The sequence below is a fragment of the Hyla sarda genome, chromosome 7 (genome assembly GCF_029499605.1).
Source record: "Hyla sarda isolate aHylSar1 chromosome 7, aHylSar1.hap1, whole genome shotgun sequence".
NCBI classification, from domain to species: Eukaryota; Metazoa; Chordata; class Amphibia; order Anura; family Hylidae; genus Hyla; species Hyla sarda.
Window position 1 is genome coordinate 122,897,089 of NC_079195.1, and position 26,227 is coordinate 122,923,315.

Genomic DNA, 26,227 nt, shown 5'->3' on the forward strand with positions numbered 1-26,227 from the left:
ACCTCAAAGCAAAATATCTAAGGATGTACTTAAAGGGCAAAGGTTTAAACTAGAGATGAGCGAACTTCCAGTAATTTGATTCGTCATGAACTTCTCAGCTCGGCAGTTGCTGACTTTAGCCTGCATAAATTAGTTCAGCTTTCAGGTGGGCTGGAAAAGGTGGATACAGTCCTAGCAGACTCTCTCCTAGGACTATATCCACCTTTCCCAGCCCACCGGAGCACCTGAAAGCTGAACTAATTTATGCAGGCTAAAGTCAGCAAACGCCGGGCCGAGAAGTTCATGACGAATCGAATTACTGGAAGTTCGCTCATCTCTCGTTTTAACAATGAAGAAGCAACACAACATTCTCCTTAATTATAGTATAATTATAACTTCATATAGTTATTTTACCAGGAAAAAAGATAAAGATGGGGGAGATTCATCTAAACTTGTGCAGAGGAAAAGTTGACCAGTTGCGCATAACAACCAATCAGATCGCTTCTTTCATTTTTCAGAGGCCTCCTCAAAAAGGAAATGTTGCCATGGGGGACTGGTCGACCTTCCCTCTGCATTAGTTTTGATGAATCTCCCCCGATATATATGTCTCCAGAAAAAGGTTCAAGAATTTGACATGTGACATACAGTAAGACTACAAGTAAAATACAGCCCTTGTGACATTTTTTTAAACTGTTTTACCCCTGCACAAAAGGTCAAGATGAAATCATGCACAGCTGTAAAAACCTACTGGGACGCTGGTGGTTTTTGTGCCTACATGGCATTTTCTCAATATATCCATTCTTAACTAAAATGTCCTCAGGGAACCTTTGTGACCCTGAATTCAGACACATACCAGATATAGTGATGAGCCAACAAAATAGAACACATAGGATTAATCAAGCATCGGTATAAATGCAATATCATTTATTAATATGAATACATATTTTTAACTACATCATTTGATTATATAACATTATAAATACTGGACTTTTTAATGGCATCCATATATTACATCAGTCATTACATTATATTCCTTGCTGCTTTATTGCTTTTTAACCTGTTCAGGACCCAGGGAGTAATTTTACACCCCGGCGCCCTGGTACTTAAGGACCCAGGGCGTAAACTTACGCCCTGGCGGTTTCCGGTCCCTGCCGCGCGCCGGGCGGGGATCGGAAGCGGATGCCTGCTGAAATGCTTCAGCAGGCATCCAGGGCAAATGCAGAGGGGGGCCATGTACCAGGACCATGCTAAAGTATAGGAGCGAGGTGGCAAGCCTGCCACCTCCTCCCATACCCTGCGATCCGTCGGTTAGTTAACCGACCAATCGCAGGGGGGGGGGGCGCGGTTACTTCCTCCCGTCCTGCCCGGCCCCTGTAAGTCCGGAGAGGACGGGAGGAAGACCGGAGGACGCAGCGGGGGACGGGGGAGTGCTAGGGACCGGCCCCGGTACTTACCTCGTCCCTGAAGACCCGGATCCCAGCGATGAAGATGGCGGCGGCGACAGGTGAGTTCCTCTTCAGCCACGGTCGGGCCCTTTACAGCAATGCACGTCGCTGTAAAGCGACATGCATTGCTGTAATGGGAGCCTGTATACTACAACTCCCAGCATGCCCAGACAGCCCTTGGCGTCTGGGCATGCTGGGAGTTGCAGTTTTGCAACATCTGGAGGTCCACAGTTTTGAGACCACTGTGCCCTTCCAGATGTTGCAAAACTACTACTCCCAGCATGCCTGGACAGTTTTGGCATACTGGGAGTTGTAGTTTTGCAACATCTGGAAGGGCACAGATTGGGAACCACTGTATTAGTGGTCTGCAAACTGTAGTCCTCCAGATGTTGCAAAACTACAACTCCAAGCATGCTGGGAGTTGTAGTTCGGCAACATCTGGCTCTAAAGATGTTGCCGAACTACTACTTCCAGCATGCCTGAGAATGTTTGGGAGTAGTGGTTTTGCAACAACTGGAGGCACACTGGTTGGGAAACATTGTCTGTTTCCTAACTCAGTGTTTCCCAACTCGTGTGCCTCCAGCTGTTGCAAAACTATAACTACCAGCATGCACTGATAGACTGTACATGCTGGGAGTTGTAGTTTTGCAACAGCTGGAGGTCCCCCCTGTGAATGTACAGGGTACATTCACATGGGCAGGGGGCTTACAGTGAGTATCAGGCTGCAAGTTTGCGATGCAGCAAATTTTGCGCGGCAGCTCAAACTCGCAGCGGGAAACTCGCTGTAACCCCCCGCCCATGTGACTGTACCCTAAAAACACTACACTACACTAACACAAAATAAAAAGTAAAAAACATTACATATACACATACCCCTACACAGCCCCCCTCCCCAATAAAAATGAAAAACGTCTGGTACGCCACTGTTTCCAAAATGGAGCCTCCAGCTGTTGCAAAACAACAACTCCCAGTATTGTCGGACAGCCGTTGACTGTCCAAGCATGCTGGGAGTTTTGCAACAGCTGGAGGCACCCTGTTTGGGAATCACTGGCGTAGAATACCCCATGTCCATCCCTATGCAAATCCCTAATTCAGGCCTCAAATGCGCATGGCGCTCTCACTTTGGAGCCCTGTCGTATTTCAAGGCAACAGTTTAGGGCCACATATGGGATATCGCCGTACTCAGGAGAAATTGCCTAACAAATTTTGGGGGGCTTTTTCTCCTTTCATCCCTTATGAAAAGTTGAAGATGGGGTCTACACCAGCATGTTAGTGTAAAAAAAATAATTTTTTTACACTAACATGCTGGTGTTGCCCTATACTTTTCATTTTGACAAGAGGTGAAAGGGAAAAACGCCCCCCAAAATTTGTAAAGCAATTTCTCCCGACTACGGAGATACCCCATATGTGGGCGTAAAGTCCTCTGGGGGCACACAACAAGGCCCAGAAAGGAGAGTGCACCATGTACATTTGAGGTGATTTGCACAGGGGTGGCTGATTGTTACAGCGGTTTTGACAAACGCAAAAAAAAACCCAAAAAAACACATGTGACCCCATTTCAGAAACTACACCCCTCACGGAATGTAATGAGGGGTGCAGTGAGAATTTACACCCCACTGGTGTCTGACAGAGCTTTGGAACAGTGGGCTGTGCAAATAAAAAATTTTGTACAGCCCACTGTTTCAAAGATCTGACAGACACCAGTGGGGGGGTAAATGCTCACTGTACCACTTGTTACGTTCCTCAAGGGGTCTAGTTTCCAAAATGGTATGCCATGGGGGGTTATTTTGCTGTCCTGGCACCATAGGGGCTTCCTAAATGCGACATGCCCCGAGCAAAATTTGCTCTCAAAAAGCCAAATATGACTCCTTCTCTTCTGAGCATTGTAGTTCGCCCGTAGTGCACTTCAGGTCAACTTATGGGGTACCTCCATACTCAGAAGAGATGTGGTTACAAATTTTTTTTTTTTTCTGCTATTAACCCTTGAAAAAATGTGAAATTTGGGGGGAAACACACATTTTAGGGAAAAAAATTATATATTTTTTTACATATGCAAAAGTCGTGAAACACCTGTGGGGTATTAAGGCTCACTTTATTCCTTGTTACGTTCCTCAAGGGGTCTAGTTTCCAAAATGGTATGCCATGTGGGGGATTTTGCTGTTCTGGCACCATAGGGGCTTCCTAAATGCAACATGCCCCCCAAAAACCATTTCAGAAAAACGTACTCTCCAAAATCCCTTTGTCGCTCCTTTGCTTCTGAGCCCTCTACTGCGCCCGCCGAACACTTTACATAGACATATGAGGTATGTGCTTACTCGAGAGAAATTGGGCTACAAAAATAACTATCCATTTTCTCCTTTTACCCCTTGTAAAAATTCAAAAATTTGGTCTACAAGAACATGCGAGTGTAAAAAATGAAGATTGTGAATTTTCTCCTTCACTTTGCTGCTATTCCTGTGAAACACCTAAAGGGTTAAAATGCTGACTGAATGTAATTTTGAATACTTTGGGGGGTGCAGTTTTTATAATGGGGTCATTTGTGGGGTATTTCTAAGATAAAGACCCTTCAAATCCACTTCAAACCTGAACTGGTCCCTGAAAAATTGTGATTTTGGAAATTTTGTGAAAAATTGGAAAATTGCTGCTGAACTTTGAAGCCTTCTGGTGTCTTCCAAAAGTAAAAACACGTCAATTTTATGATGCAAACATAAAGTAGACATATTGTATATGTGAATAAAAAAAAAAATTTTTTGGAATATCCATTTTCCTTACAAGCATTTTTCATCAAATTTTGGGATTTTTCACCAAGAAAGGATGCAAGTTACCACAAAATTTTACCACTATGTTAAAGTAGAATATGTCACGAAAAAAACATCTTGGAATCAGAATGATAACTAAAAGCATTCCAGAGTTATTAATGTTTAAAGTGACAGTGGTCAGATGTGCAAAAAATGGCTGGGTCCTAAGGTGTAAAATGGCTGGGTCCTTAAGGGATTAAAGTATAAAGGGCTCTATTTACAGGAAACGGTCACTGGGGTTTTCATTGTTGAACTGACACCTTGTTGCTGTATTGATTGTAAATACTAGAGATGAGCGAATCGAACTTGACGAATCCGAATTCGTTACGAATTTCATGAAAAATTCGATTCGCAACGAATGCGAATATCGCCGCGATTCTATCGCAAGAATCGCTTCATTAAACTCCATTTTACAGCGTTCCAGGCTATTGTAGAGCTAAGATGGCGGATCCACATGTGAGTACATGGGGCAGGGGATTATGGGAGGGCGGGAAACAGCAGCGGGAATGAAGGTAGGCGGGCTGACCCAGAACCACATGTGAGATGCAGCCTATCAGTGTTCACTGACCCCTGGGATGTCACAGCCCCTATATAATCGGCGGCCATCTTGCCTCACTTCATTTCATCTATGCACTCAGATGGAGAGGACTGGACATCGTGTGTGTGAATAGCTCATACCACAGTGTTACACTGCAACTGCTAGTCACATCAGCATTAGGGAAAGGCAGGAGTGCAGAGTGCTTTGCTGTTACACTGAGAAGGATCATTGATAGCTAAACCTCCTATTTACGTTATTGAGCATTGCAGCAGAAAGGGGCAGATAGCTGTCAACTGCCTCATACAGATCTCCAAGCTGCCTGAACTTTCTGAAGCATCTCATCTCCTCATTTTTCAGCTCTATTGAGTTTTTTTTCTCCACAAATCTTCTGCTGCTCAGAATTGTGTGACAGAGGGCAATTTAGGGTTTAATCTCTGGATTTTTTTTTTGGTGGTGCTGCACTGTTGGGTCCTGCTACTGTTCAGAAATAAGTCATATTAGTGTGGATTTTAGTGCCTTTTTACCATTTTCACCTGTTACCCTGTCTCTGTGCTAAATTCAGTGTTATACCACATGTTATACTCCTGCCGTTGTAGTAAAGATTTTTTTTTCCTGAGTACAAATACGCTTAACAGTGTCCTTATCAATGCAAAGGGCCTAAATACAAGCAAATAAAGTACCATATACCACCTTTTTTTCTGTCTCTGTGCTAAATTAATTGTTATACCACAAGTTATACACCTGCCGGTGTATTAAAGAAAAAAAAGTTTTTCCTGAGTACAAATACGCTTTTTCAGTGGCATTATCATTGCAAAGGGCCTACATACAAGCAAACAGCGTACCATATACCACCTTTTTTCTGTCTCTGTGCTAAATTCTGTGTTATACCACAGGTTATACACCTGCCGGTGTATTAAAGAAATTTTTTTTTTCCTGAGTACAAATACGCTTTACAGTGGCCTTATCATTGAAAAGGGCCTAAATACAAGCAAATAGCGTACCATATACTACCTTTTTTTCTGTCTCTGTGCTAAATTCAGTGTTATACCACACGTTATACACCTGCCGGTGTATTAAAGAAAATAAATTTTTTCCTGAGTAAAAATACGCTTAACAGTGGCCTTATCATTGCAAAGGGCCTAAATACAAGCAAATAGTGTACCATATACTACCTTTTTTTCTGTCTCTGTGCAAAATTAAGTGTTATACCACACATTATATACCTGCCGGTGTATTAAAGAAAAAAAAGGTTTTCCTGAGTAAAAATATGCTTAACAGTGGCCTTATCATTGCAAAGGGCCTACATACAAGCAAATAGCGTACCATATGCTACCTTTTTTTCTGTCTCTGTGCTAAATTCAGTGTTATACCACACGTTATACACCTGCCGGTGTATTAAAGAAAAAAAAAATTTTTCCCGAGTAAAAATACGCTTAACAGTGGCCTTATCATTGCAAAGGGCCTACATACAAGCAAATAGCGTACCATATACTACCTTTTTTTCTGTCTCTGTGCTAAATTCAGTGTTATACCACACGTTATACACCTGCCAGTGTATTAAAGAAAAAAAAGTTTTTCCTGAGTACAAATACGCTTTTTCAGTGGCATTATCATTGCAAAGGGCCTACATACAAGCAAATAGCGTACCATATATTACCTTTTTTTCTGTCTCTGTGCTAAATTCAGTGTTATACCACACGTTATACACCTGCTGGTGTATTAAAGAAAATATTTTTTTTCCTGAGTAAAAATACGCTTAACAGTGGCCTTATCATTGCAAAGGGCCTAAATACAAGCAAATAGCGTACCATATACTACCTTTTTTTCTGTCTCTGTGCTAAATTAAGTGTTATACCACACGTTATATACCTGCCGGTGTATGAAAGAAAAAAAAGGTTTTCCTGTGTAAAAATACGCTTAACAGTGGCCTTATCATTGCAAAGGGCCTACATACAAGCAAATAGTGTACTATTTAGTACCTTTATTTCTGTTTCATACCACACGTTATATACCTGCCAGTGTATTAAAGAAAAAAAAGGTTTTCCTGCGTAAAAATACGCTTTTCAGTGGCCTTATCATTGCAAAGGGCCTAAATTCAAGCAAATAGTGTACCATATACCACCTTTTTTTCTGTCTCTGTGCTAAATTAAGTGTTATACCACATGTTATACACCTGCCGGTGTATTAAAGAAAAAAATAAGTTTTTCCTGCGTAAAAATACGCTTAACAGTGCGCTCATCAATGCAAAGAGCATACATACAACCAAGTAGTGTACTATTTAGTACCTGTATTTCTGTCTTGGTGCTAAATTCAGTGCTATTCCACACATTAGTATACACTGGCTGGTGTATACAACAAAAAAAGAGTTTTTTTTCTGCGTATAAATATGCTTAGCAGTGTGCTCATCATTATTGTTGAGCGGCATAGGCCATATCCGAATTCGCGAATATTCGCGAATATATGGACGAATATTCGTCATATATTCGCATATTCGTAATATTCTCGTTTTATTTTCGCATATGCGAATATTTTCATATGCGAAAATTAGCATATACGAAAATTAGCATAAACGGAAATTCGCATATGCGAAATTAGCATATGCAAATTTTCGCATATGCGAAAGTTCGCACACCAGTCTCATACAGTAGTATTAGAGCCTTCTTTACACCACACAAGCTGGAAGCAGAGAGGGGTGATCACTGTGATGTGTACTGTGAAAAAAAAAAAACGAATATTCGTAATTACGAATATATAGCGCTATATTCGCGAATATTCGCGAATTCGCGAATATGCGATATTCGCGAATAAAATTCGTATTGCGAATATTCGCGAGCAACACTACTCATCATTGCAAAGGGCATACATACAACAAAGGAGTGTACTATTTAGTAACTGTTATTCTGTCTAGGGCCTATATACTTTGAAAGGACAGCCGTAAGTAATCGCCTGCTGCTGTTCTATACCCTCATAAACGCACTAAGTATGTCAGGCAGGGAAGTGCCAGGACGTGCACAGAGAAGGGGCAGAGGCCTACATATGTCAGGCAGAGTTGGCAGCAGACTTGGGGCGAGTGGCAGCAGGAGTCGCAGCAATAGGCCTGAGCTCCCGTTAACACCCAGCGGTCGTGTCGTCGACCCATCTCTCCTCGTCAATTGGTTTGCACACTCATCCCCATCATCACAAGCGACATCTGACAACCCCAGTCAAGAGTCGGTGGGTTCCTCAGACACAACCCTCAGTTGGCATGGCCCGGGAGCAGTCCCTGTAATCCCATTGCCTTTGTCCTATGCTGTTCCCTCTCCCAAAGAAGTATCTCATGCTTTGGGTTCAGCTCCACTATTTAGCGAGGACGATGTAATAGAGGACAGTCAGCATCTAATGGGCAGCCAAGAATGTGAGAAGACATGCGTCCCTTGCTCCGCAAGGTGGCCAAGTAGTGATGCGGAGAGTGACGTGGGAGGCGGTGTTTCAATTGCTCAGGGTCCTGAGGCAGACACTGTTGTGGAACACGAGGAGGACATCAGTGACGTGCACACATCTTTTGATGATGATGAAGCCAATCACAATTGGGAGCCGGGTGCAGAAGCCGGGGCTTCATCATCATCAGGAGAAGAGATTTGCTCTTGGTCTATGAGGCAGCAAGGCGGTAGCACGGTTGGCAATCAGCGTGGTGGTGGCAGTATTGGAAATTTAGGAGCCAAACGTGCCAGGGGGAGACCACCTGCTTCGCGGCAAACTACCATTCAGGGAGGTAGTGGAACAGGGGTTCCTGGAGACGGGGCCAATAGCAGTGAAATAGTGCGGACTGCGGGTGGGAAAATCAGCTACTCTGCGGTGTGGTTGTTCTTCATAAAGAATCCGGAGGACCTTAGCGTAGTCACATGCAAAATCTGTCGGCAGAAAGTGAAGCGTGGCCAGGGTCCCAATCTCGGCACCACGGCCCTGCATCAACACATGATTCGCCACCATAAAGTGACCTGGGATAACCGTGGCTCCGAGGTAGTGGTCCAGCCTGCCGCATCACCGAGTGGCCATCCGATCCCTCCGTCATCCAGCCAAGGTTCCACCTCCTCAGCCGAAGGGAGCATTGTGTCAAACCATCCATCTTGCGCTCCTGCTTCCTCCGCTCGTAGTCAGCCATTCCTCCAACAATCGATCGGCGAAGCCATGTCCAAGAGGCAACAGTATGCGCCCACTCATCCAACGGCGCAGAAGTTGAATGTGCTCCTGTCCAAGTTGCTGGTGTTGCAGTCCCTCCCTTTCCAACTGGTGGGCTCTGCAGCTTTCAGGGAATTGATGGCTTGTGCCGAGCCGAGGTGGAGAGTCCCAAGCCGTCATTTCTTTGCGAAGAAGGCAGTACCAGCCCTGCATAAGTTTGTACAAGAGAAGGTGAGCCAGTCCTTGAGCCTGTCGGTGTGTTCAAAAGTGCACGGCAGCGCCGATGTGTGGAGCTGTAACTACTGGCAGGGACAATACATGTCTTTTAAGGCCCACTGGGTAAATGTTGTTCCTGGACAGCCACAGCAGCAACTTGGACAGGTCACACCGCTTCCTCCTCCACGCTCTCGCTCCCAGGCAGTTGGTCCTTTTACAGTGTGCGCCTCCCCCGTGTCCTCGGCCTCCACTGCACATCCAAATCTCGGTGGCCCTTCATCGTACCACGTGTGTAGGGCACAGCGGTGTCAAGCCGTCCTTCACATGGTTTGCCTTGGAGTCACACAGGGGAGTAACTGCTGAAGTTCATTAGGGAAGAAATCCAAGTATGGCTAACTCCACGAAATCTGGAAATGGGAACCATGGTGACCGACAATGGGAAGAACATTGTGGCCGCGCTGCGACAAGGAAGTGTGAACCATTCGCCCTGCATGGCACACGTGTTGAATCTGGTTGTCAAGAAGTTCATCAAGTCTTCACCCCATTTGCAAGACGTCCTGACAATGGCAAGGAAACTGTGCATGCACTTCAGCCACTCATGCACCGCCAAGCACACTTTGCTTGAGCTGCAGCGTTAGAACGGTATCCCACAACATAGTCTCATTTGTGACACTGCCACACGTTGGAATTCCACCCTCCATATGTTGAACAGACTATACGAACAAAGAAAAGCCATCACAGATTTTTTGATGATACAAGCAGATAGGAGTACTCCCCTGTGTAACTTCAATGTGAACGAGTGGCAGCTCATACGTGACACCTGCCGTTTGCTGAGGCCCTTTGAGGAAGCCACATTTTTTGTTAGTCGCTCGAATTACGCCATGAACGACGTAATTCCACTCCTACATTTACTCCAAAAAATGATTGAAAACATGGCTGGTCATGGCAATGGAGATGTTGCACCTACATTAGAAGGCTACATGAGTCCTGTGGGGGATGAACTGGAGGAGGATGATGAGGGGCAGAGTGGAGCACAGTTTACGGTGGATGAGATGGCCAGTGTTTCTGGTCATTGGACAGGAGGGGAGGAGCAGTAGCAGCCAGAGGAGCTGGAGGGTTATTACGAGGGAGGCGAGACAGAGGACCCAGACACACCATGGCAGTATGCAGTGGAGATGGAGGCAGGTAGTCCCAGTGAGTCACTGTCACAAATGGCACGATGCATGCTGAGTTGCTTGCGTAGTGACCCCCGAATTGTCAAAATTCATCAGCGCGATGACTTCTGGATCTCCACCTCATTAGACCCTCGCTACCGGCCCAGAATGGGGGCCTTTTTTACACTCACTGAGAGGGAGGACAAACTGACCTACTTCAGGGAGCTTCTACGTAGTCGGTTAGCCGATGCCTATTGGCCACATGGTCCATCCACTCGCAGGTCTGACTCGGGGGGCCCTCTGCGTTCACCTTCCACTGCCACGGCTGCTGGGGAGGGGAGGGGTGGCAGGAGCAGTACCGGCTCAATCAGCAGCAGCCTGAGTCTACAGTCGCTGATGAGTAGCTTCCTTCAGCCGCATAGTGAAGCTACTCATCAGCAGCAGGTGGACATGGTGCAGGACCTGAACCAGCAGGTGATGGCTTACCTTGACATGACCCTGCCAACAACCGTTGAAGATCCGCTGGACTTCTGGGCAGCCAAACTCGATTTATGGCCACAACTAGCGGAGTTTGCCCTGGAAAAGCTGTCCTGCCCGGCCAGTAGTGTGCCATCAGAGCGGGTGTTTAGTGCGGCCGGGGCCATAGTCACCCCAAGGTGAAGTCGTCTGTCCACTAAAAATGTGGAGAGACTGACGTTTGTCAAGATGAATCAGGGATGGATCAGCCAGGATTTCCAGCCACCAATGACAGATGGGTCTGAGTAGATTGACCATGCTCCTACTTCAAAATTTTCTCTATTGTGGTTGGTTATGAAACCCTCTGGGGCAGACCTGGGGATTGTACGGCCCGCTTGACACATACAGCCCTTTGATTGGCTCTGACCGGCCTGCGCTGATTGGGGGACAACTATGCTGCCTAATCTGGGGGACATCTATGCTGCCTAATCTGAGGGACAAGTATGTTCCTAATCTGGGGGACATCTATGCTGCCTAATCTGGGGGACAACTATTCTCCTAATATGGGGAAAACTGAAGCTTCTGGCTTTGGGCCTATAATTTTTTGAAGTTTAGCAGTAGCTAAATACATGCTTAATGCAAATGTCAACATTGATCTTTAAATGTAAGGGGTTATGAAACCCTCTTGGGTACTGCGAATGACTGCTCCAGACTCATTCTGTGTCTTTCACAAACTGCTTGCCTCCCTGGTGCCTCAGGCCTTGGGCCTACAATTTTTTGAAGTTTAGCAGTAGCTAAATACATGCTTAATGCAAATGTAAACATTCATCTTTAAATGTAAGGAGTTATGAAAACCTCTTGGGTACTGCAAATGCATGCTCCAGACTCATTCTGTGTCTTTCAGGAACTACTTGCCTCCCTGGTGCCTCTGGCCTTGGGCCTTAAATTTTTGGATGTTTAGCAGTAGCTAAATACATGCTTAATGCAAATTTCAACAATGATCGTTAAATTCTCGGCGCTCTGCCAGGGCCTTCTCCTACCCCGCCTGGGCCGATCCGAGGACCTCACTAACCAACTCACTAACTAATCCAATCGCTTATAGCGATGGGCGGTGTGTACAAAGGGCAGGGACTTAATAAACGCCAGCTTATGACCCTCACTTACTGGTAATTCCTTGTTGTAAGATTAAATAATTGCAATCACAGATCCCTATCACGAACTGGTTTCAGCGTGCAACACGCACCTGTCCTTGAAAGATAGAGAGACGCTAATCCATTCAGTGGAGCGCTAGTGCGGCCCAGGACATCTGAGGCCATAACACACCTGTTATTGCTTAACCCCTTAAGGACACATGACGTACTGGAACGTCATGTGTCCACTCCCGATCTATAACGCGGGGCCACGGCGTGGCCCCGCGTCATAGCGGTTCGGGCCCGGCCTCTAACAACGGCCGGGACCCGTGGCTAATAGCGCGCGGCATTGATCGCTGTGCCGCGCGCTATTAACCGTTTAGACGCGGCGTTCAAAGTTGAACGCCGCGTCTAAAGTGAAACCGAAAGCATGCCGGCTAGCTCAGTGGGCTGTTCGGGATAGCCGCGGTGAAATCGCGGCATCCCGAACAGCTGACAGGACAGCGGGAGGGCCCCTACCTGCCTCCTCGCTGTCCGATCGCCGAATGACTGCTCAGTGCCTGAGATCCAGGCATGAGCAGTCATGCGGCAGAATCATCGATCACTGGTTTCTTATGAGAAACCAGTGATCAATGTAAAAGATCAGTGTGTGCAGTGTTATAGGTCCCTATGGGACCTATAACACTGCAAAAAAAAAGTGCAAAAAAAAAGTGAAGAAACATCATTTAACCCCTTCCCTATTAAAAGTTTGAATCACCCCCCTTTTCCCATAAAAGAAAAAACACAGTGTAAATAAAAATAAAAATAAACATAAATGGTATCGCCGCGTGCGAAAATGTCCGAATTATAAAAATATATCGTTAATTAAACCGCACGGTCAATGGCGTGCGCGCAAAAAAATTCCAAAGTCCAAAATAGTGCATTTTTGGTCACTTTCTATATCATGAAAAAATGAATAAAAAGCGATCAATAAGTCCTATCAATGCAAAAATGATACCGTTAAAAACTTCAGATCACGGCGCAAAAAATGAGCCCTCATACCGCCCCATACACGGAAAAATAAAAAAGTTATAGGGGTCAGAAGATGACAATTTTAAACGTATACATTTTTCTGCATGAAGTTATGATTTTTTCCAGAAGTGCAACAAATTCAAACCTGTATAAGTAGGGTATCATTTTAATCATATGGACCTACAGAATAAAGGTAAGGTGTCATTTTTACCGAAAAATGTACTACGTAGAAACGGAAGCCCCCAAAAGTTACAAAATGGCGTTTTTTTTTTCAATTTTGTCTCACAATGATTTTTTTTCCCATTTCACCGTAGATTTTTGGGCACAATGACTGACGTCATTACAAAGTAGAATTGGTGGTGCAAAAAATAAGCCATCATATGGATTTTTAGGTGCAAAATTGAAAGAGTTATGATTTTTTAAAGGCAAGGAGCAAAAAACGAAAATGCAAAAACGGAAAAACCCCCGGTCCTTAAGGGGTTAAAGCCTCTTGGGTACTGCTGAGGCCTACTCCTGACTGCTCCTGGTGCAATGTATGGGGTAATTAAACACTCTTGGGAAGTGTTATTGTTAAATTTACTGGTAATTTTATCAGTAATAAAATTGAATTTTGCAGAATGCTAACCGTTACACAACGGAACGCTTGTTGCGTGTGATTTTTTTATGAAAAAAAAAAATAGATGGAGAGGGATTAACTCTGCTTAATCATTTTTGGCGAATAGAATCCTTTTGCCATCTGATTTTTTGGAGACAGATGCACTTACACACATGTAATAATTTTTTTAACTAAATTTCAAACATTGTGTGGTTTATTACTTTTGAGAAGAATGTCTTTGGGTGGTCCACCATCCTGCATTATAGAGTCTTCTGAACTGCTGTATATGCGCTTGTTTTAAAAAAAAAAAAAGGTATTTTGTCTGACAATTTCGATAAAATTTTGTGTTTTTTTGGGGTGGATTGTGAAGCCCGGGTGACGGGTGTGTAGTGTGTACTCGTGCATCAGTCAACTCCAGTCTGTGTCCGTTAGGCAATATATGGGTTACTGATGCAGCAGAGGTGGGGCCTTGGTCTTGGAATTTCAATTATTTAAAAAAATTTGAACATATTGTGTGGTTTATTATATTATAGAAGAATGTCTTTGGGTGGTCCACCGTTCTGCATCATAGAGTCTTCTGAACTGCTGTATATGTGCTTGTTTTAAAAAAAAGGTATTTTGTCAGACAATTTCCAAAAAATTTTGCATTTTTTTGGGGTGGATTGTGAAGCCCGGGTGTGTACTCGTGCATCAGCCAACTCCAGGCTGTGTCTTTCAGGCAATCTATGGGTTACTGATGCAGCTGAGGTGGGGCCTGGGTCTAGGAATTTCAATTTTTTTTTTTTTTTAATTCAACAATTATGTGGTTCATTATTTTTTAGAAGAAAGTCTTTGGGTGGTCCACCGTCCTGCCTTATAGAGTCTTCTGAAATGTTGGATATACGCTTGTGCTTACACAAAGTTGTAAATTTAAAAAAAAAAATTATACAATTTTGTTGATTTTGGGGCACATTGTGAAGCCCTGTGTGTACTGGTGCATCAGCCAACTCCAGGCTTTGTCCTTCAGGCAATAAATGGGTTCCTGATGCCGCAGAGGTGGGGCCTGGGTCTGGGAATTAAACATTTTTGGATTGCGGGTGCTATAAAAAAAGATGGACACACCCTAATCCATTCAGTGGAGAGCGCCTGCGGCCCCGGACATCTGACGGTATAACACACCTGTTATTGCTCGATCTCAGGAGAAGGGGGTTCATCATCGGGAGAAGAGAGTTGCAGGTTGCCCCTGAGTCAGCAAGGCGGTAGCAAGGTTGGCAGTCAGCGTGGTGTGGCAGTAGTGGAAATTGTGGAGCCAAACGTGCCCGGGGGAGACCACCTGCTTCGAGGCAGCTTACCAGCGGGTTACCAGCACCGGTCGATGAAAGCTAGAGACACGCTAATCCGTTCAGTGGAGCGCGCCTGCGGCCCCGGAAATCAGAGGGCATAATACACCTGGTATTGCTTGATCTCGCAATTGATCGTGCAAAGGTAGGGGGTTATTAAAGCCTCTTGGGTACTGCTGAGGCCTACTCTTGACTGCTCCTGGTGCAATGTATGGGGTAATTAAACACTCTTGGGTAGTGTTTTTTTTATTTATTTACTGATAATTTTATCCAGAATTTATTTTCCAGAATGCTAATCGTTACACAACGGAACGCTTGTTGCGTGTAATTTTTTAATGAAAAAAATAAATAAAAATACGGACAGGGATTAACTCTGCTTCATCATTTTGGGTGGAAAAAAGTCCTTTGGTGATCTGATCTTTTGGAGACAGATGCGCTTACACACATATTGAATTAGTTTTTGTAAAAAAAATTCAAACATTGTGTGGTTTATTATTTTTGAGAAGAATGTCTTTGGGTGGTCCACCGTCCTGCATTATAGAGTCTTGTGAACTGTTGGATATGTGCTTGTTCTTACACAAAGCAAAGAGAAAAACAGGCGCTACCTTGTGAAGAACCAACGGGATCACAGGTGTGTGGGAGGGTAGGGAAAGAGTGAAGGCTCACCCTGCCAGGTTGTGTGCACTCCCACACAACCAAGATGTGCGTTCGATACAATAATCCCGGTCTGCAGCCTTCCCAGAAATAGCAGAGAGATATAAAGCGAACTTCGGAGGAGATGGGAATACCGGCGCTGACCAAGGAGAAGACAATAGAGCCAGGTGTGTAGCAAACAGATTTAATCCAAGGCATTGGATTAAATCTGTTCGCTACACACCTGGCTCTATTGTCTTCTCCTTGGTCAGCGCCGGTATTCCCATCTCCTCCGAAGTTCGCTTTATATCTCTCTGTTCTTACACAAAGGTATTTCTTTAAAAAATCTCTAAAATGTTGTTGTTTTTTGGAGGGGATTGTGAAGCCTGGGTGTGTACTGGTGCATCAGCCAACTCCAGGCTTTGTCCTTCAGGCAATAAATGGGTTCCTGATGCCGCAGAAGTGGGGCCTGGGTCTGGGAATTAAACATTTTTGGATTGCGGGTGCTATAAAAAAAGATGGACACACCCTAATCCATTCAGTGGAGAGCGCCTGCGGCCCCGGACATCTGACGGTATAACACACCTGTTATTGCTCGATCTCAGGAGAAGGGGGTTCATCATCGGGAGAAGAGAGTTGCAGGTTGCCCTTGAGTCAGCAAGGCGGTAGCAAGGTTGGCAGTCAGCGTGGTGTGGCAGTAGTGGAAATTGTGGAGCCAAACGTGCCCGGGGGAGACCACCTGCTTCGAGGCAGCTTACCAGCGGGTTACCAGCACCGGTCGATGAAAGCTAGAGACACGCTAATCCGTTCAGTGGAGCGCGCCTGCGGCCCCGGAAATCAGAGGGCATAATACACCTGGTATTGCTTGATCTCGCAATTGATCGTGCAAAGGTAGGGGGTTATTAAAGCCTCTTGGGTACTGCTGAGGCCTACTCTTGACTGCTCCTGGTGCAATGTATGGGGTAATTAAACACTCTTGGGTAGTGTTTTTTTTATTTATTTACTGATAATTTTATCCAGAATTTATTTTCCAGAATGCTAATCGTTACACAACGGAACGCTTGTTGCGTGTAATTTTTTAATGAAAAAAATAAATAAAAATACGGACAGGGATTAACTCTGCTTCATCATTTTGGGTGGAAAAAAGTCCTTTGGTGATCTGATCTTTTGGAGACAGATGCGCTTACACACATATTGAATTAGTTTTTGTAAAAAAAATTCAAACATTGTGTGGTTTATTATTTTTGAGAAGAATGTCTTTGGGTGGTCCACCGTCCTGCATTATAGAGTCTTGTGAACTGTTGGATATGTGCTTGTTCTTACACAAAGCAAAGAGAAAACAGGCGCTCCCTTGTGAAGAACCAACGGGATCACAGGTGTGTGGGAGGGTAGGGAAAGAGTGAAGGCTCACCCTGCCAGGTTGTGTGCACTCCCACACAACCAAGATGTGCGTTCGATACAATAATCCCGGTCTGCAGCCTTCCCAGAAATAGCAGAGAGATATAAAGCGAACTTCGGAGGAGATGGGAATACCGGCGCTGACCAAGGAGAAGACAATAGAGCCAGGTGTGTAGCAAACAGATTTAATCCAAGGCATTGGATTAAATCTGTTCGCTACACACCTGGCTCTATTGTCTTCTCCTTGGTCAGCGCCGGTATTCCCATCTCCTCCGAAGTTCGCTTTATATCTCTCTGTTCTTACACAAAGGTATTTCTTTAAAAAATTTCTAAAATGTTGTTGTTTTTTGGAGGGGATTGTGAAGCCCGGGTGTGTACTGGTGCATCAGCCAACTCCAGGCTGTGTCCTTCAGGCAATATATGGGTTCCTGATGCCGCAGAGGTGGGGCCTGGGTCTTGAAATTTCTAATTTTTGGATAGCGGGTGCTATCAATGAGAAATCTTTGACAAAAATGTCATATATTGTGTTGGTTTTTGGGGGGGGATTGTGAAGCCCTGGTGTGTACGCTTGCATCAGCCAACTCCAGGCTGTTTCATGCAGGCAATATATGAGTTACTGATGCCACAGGGGTGGGGCCTGGTTCTGGAAATTTCAAATTTTTGGATAGCGGGTGCTACCAATGAGAAATCGTTGACAAACATTTCTCATTGTGTTGATTTTGGAGGGGGGATTGTGAAGCCCTGGTGTGTATTGGTGCATCAGCCAACTCCAGGCTGTGTCCTACAGGCAATATATGGGATACTGATGCCACAGGGGTGGGGCCTGGTTCTGTAAATTTCAAATTTTTGGATAGCGGGTGCTACCAATGAGAAATCTTTGACAAAAATTTCATATATTGTGTTGTTTTTTGGGGGGGGATTGTGAAGCCCTGGTGTGTAGTGTACTAGTGCATCAGCCAACTCCACGCTGTGCCATTCAGCCACTAAATGGTCTCCTCTTGCCACGCTATGTCCACGCTATGTCATTCAGTCACTATATGGTCTCCTGACACCAATGCCACCACCAGGCTCTGTCATTTTGCTGCTGTGCGGCAGTGATTCTAAGAGCTATGCCGGTAATCGGCATGCTATTCTGAATAACAGTATTATTTCAATACCCCAGCACACTCCCTATGCGTTTTACGACACAGCAAAGTGTTCTATACCCCTATAGAGGCTGTATGTAGGCTAGAAATAGCCTTTTTTAACATCGATTCGCCGCGAATAAATTCGGATTGAAACAAACTTTTCGGGAAAATTCGGCGAATCGGCCGAATCGAATTTTTGAAAAGTTCGCTCATCTCTAGTAAATACCATTCTAACCATAGCCCTGTTTAAAATGTAAATTTACTATAAATGAGAAAAGATGTTATAAATATGCAAGTTAGGCTTTCTTCACATGTCAGAATGTCCGCAGACTGCGGGCAATGGCATAACATGCCGGCGCTAATACCGCAGGGGAATGCGCTGTCTCATAGATGGCAATGCATTCTGAGCAAAGTCTGCAGAAAGATTGGACAGGTTCATTCTTTCTGCGGACAGCGGAATCTGAATTTCCGTGCCAGAAAAATCTGGCATGAAAATTCTGCCTTGTGCACAGCGCAGCAGAATCCCATTACAATGGGATACAATGGGACCCTGCTGCTGCAGAATATCAGTGCGGGATTCCGAACGGACATTCCGACGTTTGAACATAGCCTTGTGTATACAACCTTTCAAGGATGCAGCAATTTTTCATTTTTGCACTTTGATTTTTTTCCTCCTCATTTTCTGATAACCATAACACTTTTAATTTTCCACTTTTGTACTTGTACTCTAATTATATCACTCATTTTACCACCAAATCTACAGTGAAACAACAAAATATATATATTTGTGAGGCAAAATTGAAAAAAAACTGACACTTTGCAACTTTTGGGGCTTTCGTTTCTCTGTAGTGCACTACTCAGTAAAATGATATATGCGCGAACAGAAGACAGGACAGCACTCACCATCCAATGTAGCTTTATTGAAGCATCTCGGTGGTGACAAGCAGGTACAGCGGTGGAGGCAGGGGCAGGGATGTTATCGTTATTGTGTAGGTCCATATGATTACAAGGATACCTAATTGATATAGATTTTGTTTTGTTTTACAAGTTTTAAAAATTATAACTTTTTGAATAAAAATTAGGTACCATTTTTGTTTGGATGTATTTTTTGATCGCTTTTTATTAAAGGGGTATTCCAGGCAAAACCTTTTATATATATATATATATATATATATATATATATATCAATTGGCTCCGGAAAGTTAAATAGATTTGTTAATTACTTCTATTAAAAAATCTTAATCCTTCCAATAGATATTAGCTTCTGAAGTTTTCTGTCTAACTGCTCAATGATGATGTCACGTCCCGGGAGCTGTGCATGATGGGAGAATATCCCCATAGGAACTGCACAGCTCCCCGGACATGAGTCATCAGAGAGCAGTTAGACAGAAAACAACAACTCAACTTCAGAAGCTAATAACTATTGGAAGGATTAAGATTTTTTTTATAGATGTAACTTACAAATCTATAGAGAAGGATGTGTAGCTCACTTATGATATGGGGGCGGGGGGGGGGGGGGGTAAGTGTTCGAGGTTAAAGGTGATGCCTTCACCCAATAAGGCCTAGAGTAATATAGAAATTTAATTAAAGAGTACCAGTCCTCAAGAACACTGGGGAATAAAGTATAGAAAAATATAAGGAAAGATATGGATCCAGTAATTTTAATTACTGGATCCATATCTTTCCTTATATTTTTCTATACTTTATTCCCCAGTGTTCTTGAGGACTGGTACTCTTTAATTCAATTTCTAATTTACAAATCTGTTTAACTTTCTGGAGCCAGTTGATATATAAAAAAAAGTTTTGGCCTGAAATACCCCTTTAATATTTTTCTGGTATAAAAAGTGACCAAAATCTGCAATTCTGGAATTATTTGTTTTTACCTTTACACAATTGACCTGGTGGATTAAGTAACCTTATATTTTAATAGTTTGGAAATTTACGCACACTGCAATACCACATATGTTTATTTTTGTTTACAATATTTTATTTGAAAAATGGGAAAAGAGAGGGGTGAGTCAGACTTTTATACCCAACTGGGATACCCGTGGTGAATTTGCAGAGTCCCAACCAGCTCCGCTGAGCTGCCAGGATAACATTTTTTTAACTTTTTAGACACCGTAATCGACTTTTATTGTGGCGTCTAAAGAATTAAAGGAGATATCTCATGGAAATAACATGAAAGCTTTTTCCAGCCATTTTTGCATGAAAAGTAGCCTTTTTTTTTTTTTTAAATCAAACACCAATTATAAAATTAATGTTTTTGCAGCCTTTAAAGGGGTACTCCGGTGAAAAACTTTTTTTTTTTTAAATCAACTGGTGCCAGAAAGTTAAACAGATTTGTAAATTACTTCTATTAAAAAATCTTAATCCTTCCTGTACTTATTAGCTGCTGAATACTACAGCGGAAATTCTTTTCTTTTTGAAACACAGAGCTGTTTGCTGACATCATGAGCACAGTGCTCTCTGCTGACATCTCTGTCCATTTTAGGAACTATCCAGAACAGCATATGTTTGCAATGGGGATTTCCTTTTACTCTGGACAGTTCCTAAAATGGACGGAGATGTCAGCAGAGAGCGCCGTGCTCATGATGTCAGCAGACAGCTCTGTGTTTCAAACGGAAAAGAATTTCAACTGCTCAGCAGCTAATAAGTACAGGAAGGATTAAGATTTTTTAATAGAAGTAACTTTCAAAGCTGTTTAACTTTCTGGCACCAGTTGATTTAAAAAAAAAAAAATAAGTTTTTCACCGGAGTACCCCTTTAAGGGGTATTCCAGGATTTTTTTATTTGACTATTCTACAGGGGCTGTAAAGTTAGTGTAGTTCATAAAATATTGTCTGTAACTGTGTGTGACAGTGGTCTTGCAATTCTTATGTGATTTTCGCCCTAATATTTATTTTTAAAAGCATACAAAATTACTCATGTCTCGGGATTTCCCAGGTTGCAGTGCGTCGAGACCTGACATCACTAGTCAGTTATGCAAAGGGAGTCCTGCTTCAATGGGTGGAGCAACAGAAAGATCCTTTTGCAACAGCTGTAGGCACCCTGATTAGAAAACACTGATCTTTTGTGCTTGTTTGTGCTGCAATGGGTGGGGTGGCTGATGTGTGGGAGGATGAAATGTAACTTCACACTTACAAGCATGGAACTATGGGATGTGTAGTTTAAGACCACTAACAACAAATTAACCCATAGGGGTTAAAAAAAAGTCCTCTTGGATATGTGTTGATAAATAATACTTAACTTTTAATGTGTATAAATAAAAAGTGAGAACAAACATTTAAAACCACACCTCATGAGGTGACACTATTTTACTATTGGTCCCTACTATACACTAATTAGTCTAAGCGCCACTGTTAGTCCCAATTTAGGGTATGTGCCACTATATCAGTCCACTAAAGGCACGTCACTATAATAAACTCCCATTAAAGATTTGGAGTGGACGTATAGTGGTGATAGCTTGTAGGTCGACCAAGGTAAATTTATTTTATGGTCAGCCCACCATTGGAGCCTGTGATGATTGACATCAACCACTGTTCAAGATAGAATAAACCAACCCCCCACCGCGCTGTGCACCGCGGGTGTGGGTTGGATGGTGGTGCTTAGGTAGGAATTAGTTATTTATGTGCATTTCACTCTTTAGGTCACGATGAGGTGCAAATTTAAAATAAAATGCTGTCACCCCGACATGTTTCGCCCCTCACAGGGCTTTATCAAGGAGACAACTGACAGCAATGAGTGTCTCAGTGCTTCTGAGCTATTTATACCATTTTTGGGAGGGTCTAGTGTATCCCTCACCAATCAGAAACCGTATATATCTCTGCCAATAGAAATGACACACAATGCTTATTTCCAACCAATCACCATACTATCTACTCTATTGTTAACTTACTAGCCAATGTATCACTTACACATCACACGCCACCACACTTGTAGCCAATCAGGATATGTGAACATCATCTCTATACACAACGAACATTGTGTATAGAGATGACGTTCACATATCCTGATTGGCTACAAGTGTGGTGGCGTGTGATGTGTAAGTGATACATTGGCTAGTAAGTTAACAATAGAGTAGATAGTATGGTGATTGGTTGGAAATAAGCGTTGTGTGTCATTTCTATTGGCAGAGATATATACGGTTTCTGATTGGTGAGGTCTACACTAGACCCTCCCAAAAATGGCAACCAGTTACTTTTAAAACATGGTTATTTTTATTCTGTGCAACATAAAAGTTTCGAGACCTAGGACAGTCTCTTCATCAGGCATCATACAAACAATTGACAATGTGATCTTAAAACGACTGGGAAGACTGTACCACCGGGTCAGGGGTCATTAGACGTCACACACAAAAAATAAATAAATCAATAAATATGCAGAAAATACAAAAATTGGCTCAAAATCCCAAACCATAAATGGGGACTTAATAAAAAACATGGGTTTTCTATTAAAAAAAAGGTAAAATTTATAATTGTGACAGACATGTATTATATGTTATAAAAAGGAGAAAATACCTAATCAAGTAGCCATACCGAATGCATTCACTGGTACTGAGATCGCTGTCTGAGCGGTGCGAAAAAAGCTTTTTGCAGCGCTGGATGTACTCAATCCAGAGCCCGTGCTGTTGGGTCCCTATTGTAGGGATCCAAGATGAGGCTGTGACCGTCCGTGACCGTACTCTTCGTAATGAATGAAACTCAGATCGAGGCAGAAAACGTCCGTAAACAACAAGCGTAGTAGAATTACTACGGCAGCTTGTAACCCAGGAGATCTTCTCTTGCAGAGTATGGTAAGTGTCTATCTGGTCTCAAAGGCATGTTTATTTGTGTTTAGAGAGTAGAATGATACTAAACGTAATATATATAATGTTTAGATGTTATGGAGTATAGAACAGATACAAATAATTATAAATGAATCGCTACACTAGGGTGTGCAGTTTTGAAGTTGTTAGCCGATCATTATCTGTTGGGAATATTAACAATGGTATGTATTACTGTTATTAGAGGAAAAAATATGTTACATTATTTTTGGTGTAATATTTCATACAAAATGGAATGTTCATTATAGAATGGTTTCCACTACCTCATTAAGGCCTCTAGGCGAGATGGTTCCCAGCTTGTACATCCAGTACACTGCCCTCTTCTTTAAAATATCAAATCGATTGGTGGCTTCCTCAGGGACATGGTTTATAGGGATAACCCTATAGATATTCTTCTGTTCTGGATGCACTATTGTGCAGTGCTTGGAGACTCCATGTAAGAGGAATTTATTCCTCACATTTTGTCTATGTTTGTTGAGTCTGTTCCTAAGAGGTTGGATGCTCCTACCCACATACTGTAGTCCACACATACATTCCAATAGATAGACTACGTATGAGGACTACGTATGAGGCCTATGTTTAAGTGGAAAAATTTCTCCAGTGCTGTTTGACATGAACTCCAATTTTTTATTGACTATTTCTTTGCAGCATAGACAGCGCTTCATGTTACAGCTATAGGAGCCGGGAGTTAATTTGTTTTTGTTCTGTATAAGTTTATGTTGTTTTATTATACTTGGTGCTAAAATATTTTTCAGAGTAGGTGCCCTGCGATAGATCACGGCTGGTTTAATGGGTAGAACTGGTTTTAAAGCAGAGTCGTTCTGTAGAATATTCCAATGTTTGTTTAATATATCTTTGATGTTCTTGGCAGTTCTAGAGAAAGTAGTAATGAAATTAAGTTTCTGTCCAACATCATCCTCTCTGGTTGGTTTAGTTTCAAGACAGTCACTCTGTTTTTGATCTTTTATCCTATTATAGGCATCCTTAATAATAGCCTCAGGGTAGCTTTGAAACGATCAGAGAGGATTTTTGTTTGGCTCCGAAAGGTGCTGTCCGAAGTACAATTCTTCCTAATCTGTTTATATTGTCCATACGGCACATTTTTTAGCCATGGTTTATGATGTGCACTGTTGAACTCTAAATAGCTGTTAACATCCACCGATTTAAAATGGGTGGATGTAACAAAATTTGCTTCAGTGTGTCCAATGCATAGATCCAGAAAAGTGATTTCTTCTGTACTATGTTCCAGCGTGAATTGAATTCCCCACCGGTTGGAATTCAATTCCTCTAAAAAATCTTTTATAGATGTGTCTGACCCTCTCCATAAAAAGAAGAGATTGTCTATATATCTTTTGAAGAAAATAATATTTGAAGAGAATTTGGGGGTATTGCTGATATGAATCTCCTCAAAAACACCCATAAATAGGTTTGCGAATGAGGGTGCGACCTTTGACCCCATCCCCGTACCATGTTGCTAATGGAAGGTCTGTTTGTTGTATAAAAAATTGTTATTTTTTAAAATAAATCTGAGGCCGTTGGTAAGGAATGTTTTGTGGGGTTCTGATAAATTGGGATAATTGTCCAAAAATTTCTTCACACACTCCACACCAACATCATGTTCGATGTTGGTGTAGAGCGATGTGACATCACAAGTGACAAGTTGTAGCCCAGGTTCCCAGGGCATGGATAATAGTTTCTCAATCAACTGAGTAGAGTCACGGAGATAACTGGGAAGGTTGATAACGTAATCTTGAAGGTAAAGGTCAGTAAATGAGATAGATTGCTGGTTAAACAGTTGGTATTTGATATAATTGGACGGCCGGGAGGTTTTGTTATAGATTTATGAACTTTTGGTGAAAAGTAAAAATAGGGTTTGTTATTATTGCAATATTGTAAGAACTTGTGTTCATTTTTGTTAAGAATGCCATCTGTGAAGCCTTGGTTAATGAAATTATTGTATTCAATACAAATTTTTTTGAAGGGGTCATTTATGACACGTTTGAAGAACTTTGCATCTGACAGAATTTTTATGGATTCAGCTTCATAATATTCGAAGTCCATGACAACCACTCCACCACCCTTATCTGCTGATCTAATCACTATTTCTTTGTTTTCTTTGAGACTTTTTAGAGCCTTTTTTTCTTCTATGGACAAATTGTTTTTAGTTCTGTCTTTTATACTTGTTTTGTTCAATAAATCTAATTCTTTTTGTACTAAATCATGAAAGACCTGTATGTGAGGTCCTTGTGCAAAAATCGGGTAAAAGGTAGATGGTGCTTTAACGTCCTGATGTTTGGTATCAAACTCAGGTGTTTCCAAAAAAGGTTGCTTCTCAGTTTGTGCTTCTGCTTTAGTGCTAAAATATCGTTGCAATGTGAGCTTCCTTATAAATCGGTTCAGATCAAGAAACACTTGGAAATCATCACTATTTGCAGTGGGGCAAAATGATAAGCAGTAGTGCTATCTCATATGTATTCAATATTTGTTTGGAAATATTAAAAATTTTGATAGTCAGGGATTTTCCTTTTGTTGGAGGTTTATTCTTTTTCTATTGGAGGTTTTTTAACACTTGTTTTCCCTTTTCTTTTCTGTCCTCCTCTGCATCCTCTACATCTTCTATTTTTCTTTTCTTCTTTCCACTGGTGAACATCCCTGGTATTTTGGTTACCCTCTGTGGTCGGGCCACCATAAAATCCGAAGCCTGTGTTGTAGGCAGATCCGGTGTATGAGTGCCATATTCTGTGTGATTTTCTACTGCTTGTAGTAGAATCGATATGGGTGATTTTGGTGATTTTGGAGAATCTTCAAATGGATCCGAAGGGCATACTTGACTAGATATGCATATGATTTCACCAGAATTGTGCTGGTTCTCAATACCATTCAGGAAAGGTACAAGGCATTCACCATTTTTGGTGTTATCAATGGTAATGATGTCATTTAGTGCCAAACTGGCAGATGGAGCACTAGGTGGAGAAATGGCTTCATGGATTGAAATTTCAAAGTCGACAAGCTGTATTAGCGAGTCCTTTGTAGGTGTCACTGTGCCTATGTCATATCTACTTCCGTTCATGGTAGCCAAAGATTTTTTCTTTTGTTCCTTATTGAATTCAATGTATTTATTAGTTAGACTACTACTGGCTTGTAAAAACAAGGAGTTGGGTGTCTGTGGTTTTATGGGTGGATCAGTATTCTTTGAGGGTGTTAGCATCACAGAGGGACTAATGGTACCCTTGGTCGCAAGATCCATCTTAGTAATCTCATTGTGGCTGTTATTGTCCTGTAGCATTTTCCGATGCTCAGTTAAATTCATTGTGGGGTCCATTTCACTAGTAGTTAGTGTTTCGAGCACTAAATCTTCTTTTTGTTGTTTTGACTTTGGTCCAGTCCAGTATTTAGTGTTCAGGAAGTATTTGGTGTTATAATTCTTATGGATGGAGTTCTCAGTATG

General features: G+C 42.5%; 1 protein-coding gene across 1 annotated transcript in view; it reads right to left on the reverse strand.

Annotated features, from left to right (window-relative positions):
• Positions 1-26,227, reverse strand: part of ZSWIM8 (zinc finger SWIM-type containing 8) — a 279,884-nt gene that overhangs the window by 218,778 nt on the left and 34,879 nt on the right. The window contains exon 3 of the mRNA XM_056530642.1: positions 18,861-18,972. The gene's annotated coding sequence lies outside the window, so the exon portion shown is untranslated. The remainder of the gene's footprint in view (positions 1-18,860; positions 18,973-26,227) is intronic.